Genomic DNA, 6,000 nt, shown 5'->3' with positions numbered 1-6,000 from the left:
TCCGACTGGTTCCGATTTTATCTGGATTCCTCCGCCTCCTGATGATGATCCTGGGGCCCCCACTGGTCCCGTGGCAACATATGATGATGCATACTTGTTACCCCTCTCGTACGAGAGAGCTATCCGGTACACTTCCTCAGGTGTTTTCGTCGACCTGCATAGTTCCTTTTGTGCATCCCGATTATTCATGTTAACAATGAATACGTCTCTTAGTATTCGGTCCTCTAGTGTTCCAAAATTGCACCGCGCTACCAATCCGCTGAGTACGGAGTGGAATTGCTCCAAACTTTCATTGATAAATTGCTTACGAGAAAGAAGTTGGTATGTTTCATATGTTTCATTTCATATGTTTCATGTTTCATATGTTTCATATGTTTCATTTTGCTTACGAGAAAGGAGTTGGTATGTTTCATATGTTTCATTTCTTTATCATCCGTGGGTAACGAATCGTCGTGAGGTCCAGGTGTGGTCGTCTTTTGTGCAGTTCATCCTGCCCCTTTTCCCCCAGACACAAATACAGGTTCGAAATCAACACCTGTTCTGATTCCCGCCGATTTTTTCCGTCTACTTCCGCGGGCAAGTCAGTAATTTGGGCCTCTGTGAGTGTCGCGGCGAAGTAAAAGTTCATCGGGTTTAGTGAGTGCTTGGCGACTATTCCCCATTGGAATCTGTTAATCCAGAATTCCCACATCATTGGCGGTTTCGTGCATTTTGCTGGCCAAAATCCCGTGATGCCCAGTGGATTCTTTCCCCCACCTGATCCTGCTGGTTGCGCCATGTCGAGGAGGTAAAACGATAGTCGTCTAATTGTTAATTCCGATAGAAGAGATTGTCAACTTAATCTTACAAAGTTAGCATAAAGAGTGGTTAGACACAGTATCCAAGGGTGACAGACTGTTCCAAGGACAAACACCTGCTAATCAATTAGTCTAGCACCAAGAGTGAACATTTGATTGACAGCTTCCGAAATGAACTCAATTACTCTATACAACAAAACAAAATTTGTATTTTTTGAGACTGGTCGGAACATTATTTGCTACTTGCACAGTAGCCGGCTATCTTTGTTACTTAATGTTCTTAGAAGTTTAAAACATGGAAAATGTCGTAGAAAACAAAAACACTTACAGGTTAAAATGACTTGCTTCCAAAGCAAAGAGTGAGTTGGTGCGTCTCGATTTTCATCAATATCTCGCTTTAGCTTCTTTGGAGTCATTTTTCCTAATTTTTGTTTCATAACCCAATTTTTGAAGTAAGAGTTGTTATACCTCTTCTTGGGTGATTTTTTGGCAGTCCGACAATTCGTAAAAATTGACGTTTCTTAGCATGTGGAAAAACCAATTGCTCTCAGCAGACATCAACTTGTAGCAAGCGTTAGTTAGTTGCATTAAACCGTCAGATTATATCTACAAAATTGGAGATGTAAAATTTGAAGAAAAAAAAAGAAAATTAAAAATCAAAGATGTAATGAAGATTTTCAAGCTGCTAGATATCATTGTTGCTGGTATAATTCTGAGCAGCTCATCTAGTCGTCATCAATGTATTTTATAATTTTTTGACTTTGGATGCAATTTCTCAGCTGAATATTTTAGGAGAATTGTTTTACCAATAAAGGGTTTCTCTTTCTAAGGATGGTCCCTCATTCAGGCATGATAGAGTTAAAATTTCCGATTCCCATCTAAATTGCTTTATTTCAGTCGCTTACTGATTTGTTGGTTTGTATTCTTCCATTTTTGGCCTATGGAGTTGGTTTCCTAATGACACCGAAAACTAACTAACCCCTATCTACTTGTTTAATACACCGCATGTGCATGCTGATAAAAATCCTGGCAAAGTTGCTGGTTTGTTAAAAACCTCATTTTGACAATGGATATTTTAAACCTAATTTCAATGCGGAATTTATATTTAATTGTTGTTGTCGAATTGGTCGAGTTGGACAATCCAGCCGTTAATTAACAACAGTCAAACTGATGCAAATTGACAGTTAAACCACCTCCACCTCGAGCAACCAAAATGCCCAATTATAGACTGTTTAATGGTAGAACGGTTAGTCCAACGACTTGACCCAAAATGCAGCGCTGAGATATATTCTCCAGACAAAATGAATAAAACTTGAAACTTTGATGCGTTTTTCTCAAATTATTTTAAGATTGTTTAAAAAGTGATGAGAACCAAAGTTAATTAGAATTTTATCAGATTGATTCACGAGCAATTTGTTTCGCAAACTTTGGAGCCAAAATGTTCCCCAAAAACGGTTCAATTTGGCTCCTTTTATTCGATTTAAGATTACGCTAAATCTAATGAGAAAATTGTCAAAAACTTTCTATCATAGTGAGCCTTCTATACGGTCCAACAAAAGTTCACGAGATTACAACCACCAAAAATTTGTGCAAAACGTTTAAAGTTTGTACTCAAACCAGCAATTGAAAATTCTATTAGTAAAAATGACATTTTTTGGCTATCAAACAAAAATATTTTCCTCCTTGAAAATTTGTGAAGGGTATACTATTCTAAAACTTTGTTGGATTGTATAGGAGGCTCACTTTGATTTAATTTGCTCATCATTTGACGCTTAGATGTAGCGTAATTTTTTTGACTAAAATAAACCAAAATGACTCATTCCTGGGGTGAAAATTTTGGTTCCGAATTTCGAAATCTGAAGTGCACCATAAGAAATCTGGTTGACATCTGAGCAAGATTGGTACTGACCGTTTTTATTTAATAATAACTCAATTTGAGAAAAACGCGTTTAAAAATTCAAGTTTTTTTATTTTAATCGAATAATTTATATAATTCTTGTAGTCCACGTAATCTAGTCATCGTTTCTAACGCAGTTTTCACTATTTAAAGCCGTCACGCCAATTTTAAAGTCAAGCTCAGACATTAAGCAAACTTATCGAAAAATTTTAGTAAAATGCGTGATTTTTTATGCAAGATCAGCAAATGAATGGTGAGTAGTATTTTTCATATGATATCAATTGGCCTTTAATTTTGGTTTATTTCTCCTCAATGAATTTCAAAATCAAAATTGCTGTTAAATTTTTCATCCTTCCGCTTGATTTAGGTTTATTTAATATTTATTTAATAGTTATTCTATTTGTTGCTTGTTACCATTTGGCGACTGCTGCAAATTGTCGTTTGTTTTGCCAGCATTTAAGTCTGCGACCATTTTTCGTTGGTTCAAATTGTAATCAAAAGTTATTCCTAATTGAATTGACGCATGGTTATTGATCCAAGAATCATGCGAGTAGATACACAAAAAGATAATATCTAGCGAACGTTGTGTAGGTTGGGAAAAATAAAAAACCTTTTTTTTTTCGGCTCAATTTTGGAAAAATTATACAGAGGCAAAGCAGAGCTATGCACAATTACGAAACACCAAAAACGTAAAAATATCATAAAAATTTGGTTTTAATTTTTTTTTAATGTTGAGAAAAAATTAAATGTGCTGAAATTTTCCTTTGTCTTGATAGAAAAAAAACTAAATCTAAAGCTGGAAACAATTGTTTGATATTTTTTAAATTTAACTTACTAACATGGGATGAAATAAAATAATTTCAAAGTAAGTATGATAGTTTTTATGAAAAGACAAAAATTTTAGAAAAGCTGTCAAAAGCACAAACATTTCCAACCTATATTTTTTTTCTAGAAAAAATTCTTTCTTGCCGTTTAAGAAAAAAGATTCCCAAAACTGTTTTTCTCGGTTAAACACTGAGCTTGAGAATGTTAGGGTAGTTTTCGAAGCAAGTCAAAATCTTTCAAAAGTGGTCAACGAATCAAAAACTTGACTTTTCCAAAAACTATAGCGTTTTGCGTTGTAAAAAAAACGAACGTAACCGTTTACGCAGGATAGATTTACACTACCTGATATTTCAATTGGACCCAAAAGCTAAAATTTGGTGTGGTAGTTCTCAAGACAGGTCAAATAATTTCGAAAAACGAGAGCGATAACTTTTTGTTTGAAAAAAATTGGCTGCAGTAGATAATGCAAAAGAGCCTCCCACAAGTCGATAAATCAATTGAACTCAAAGTCTCAGATATGTATAAGTATCAGAAAAACAGTTCTCGGGAAAAGTAAAGAAAAACACCAAACGGTATAAAAATGCAATTCCCAGCTCTCGCTGGGAAGTTCTTAACAACCCGTTCTAACCATGGGAAAACGAATAAATAGCAAAAATTGGTCCAATCTTGCCCAAAATTTTTTTGAAGGCTGTAGACAGTGTGCGAAAAAAGAAAAGGACTGGGGAATTATGCAGACGCACTGGGGAATCGGTACTTTTGGAAAATCGGTAAAGTAGTTTTCAAAAAATCTCAAAAAATGTTTAAAAAATTAAAACAAAGCCAAGCGTATAAAAATTACAAAAATTCCAATTTCATATACCGGTAAAACATGCCAAGCAAGACTTTTAAAGCTTAAACAAACAACGAAACAAACACGCCCATCAGAATATTTGAATTTTTTATTAGCAACAGAACAAAACTTACGAAGCGGAAACAAAGCCGCCAAAATTTAAGCAGAAGCCAAATGAACCTAAGAAATGATTCCATATATTTTTTTGTAAAAAGTTTCCCCCTGAACCTAAAACGATCAATACTTTCAACAACCAAAAAATTTGCTTACCGCGCAAAAAACCGGTGATTTGGCACCTAAGCCGACAAAACCTGATCAGACAAAAAGAAACTCCTGCAATTCAATTTTTATCGGACTCGAACCTCACACTTCAGGGCGCAAAAGCGACCGCATTACCTCCATGCCAAGTGGGAAGGATAGGTAGAGGTTGATTATTGAAGCAGTCCAACTTCTTGTACAGGAAAAAAAACCTTTTTTCCTGAAAAAGTTTAAATCTCGTTTACACTCAATCACATTGTATCTCGGGATGACCATCCTACAAACAAAATCCACTATCTTGGAGATTTCAAAGGATATTTCCGTTATCTTACAACTTTTTTTATAAGAAAAGTTCTAAAGTTGTTATTTTTCTGAAAACTTTCAAAAATTGTTGCTTGTGTTTCTATACAGTGTTTGTAGCTGCAAAAGGAGGGATTGTCCCATTCGCGTCCTCATTGCCGTTTATTTTCAGTACTCCACAATCAAAGAATGCGGAGATTGATTGATTGTTTCGTCTCGTCCGTAGAACAGTAATTGTGACTTTTCTAGTGTTCGCTCGAGCAAAATTTTCGCAATTCGCGGGCATTTTGTAATTACTGCAGAGAACTGATAAACACTCCTAATGTGCCCCGTTATTTTATGAAAATGAGCCATTTGGCTACTGCAATGGGGTTGTTTCGTCAAAATTTGGTGTATGTCATTGAGGCTAGCGTTACATTTTGGGCAGTTGTGTTTTATATTTTTGTCCAATCTTGACAGATAGTTGATTAATATTAATTGCGTGCTCTATCCACAGCAGAGTTGAGAAAGAGTACATCTTGATTTTCTGGGAAGACTGTTTTTTTTTTCGAAATTATTTCTGGAATTTGAGAGCCCGTCAGTCTAAAGGAGTTTTTAACAACGTAGTTTTTCAACTCATTTATATGAATCAATTTAAGAGCAAAATTGTTTTGATCTGGTGTCAGACGATCTTTTTTATCAAGGTGTTTTTTGATGCTGCCATAGTATTTTTTGGCAAGTTTTGCTCATGAGTCTCTAAATTGGGTTATGTTTGGTTGCATGGTGGTCACATGGCTATTGTTGATGGCAGCCAATTGCGTGCTTAACATTTCATTGTGTTCTTCATTGTGCTGGCAGTATTTGAGTTTCAATATTTGGCAGTAGAGTTCAATTGGAGTAATTTTTGTGCAGCCAGTTTTAATTCTAGTAAGTGCTGTCTTTTGTCGAGATTGAAAGTTTTTCCAACGAGAATCATTTACCGAAGGTGCCAGACAGGAGCTGCGTAATTCAGAACCCTTTGCCCAATGACCTTATATGTAATACTTAGATTTTTTTGCTGCAACCCCAGTTTGTGCATTTAGTTTTTGTTAATTCTCAATTTGTAGTTACATGCT

Source organism: Symsagittifera roscoffensis, chromosome 7 (assembly GCF_963678635.1).
Source record: "Symsagittifera roscoffensis chromosome 7, txSymRosc1.1, whole genome shotgun sequence".
NCBI lineage: Eukaryota > Metazoa > Xenacoelomorpha > Acoela > Convolutidae > Symsagittifera > Symsagittifera roscoffensis.
The sequence above is the reverse complement of the archived record's forward strand: the minus strand, read 5'-3'. Positions refer to the sequence as shown.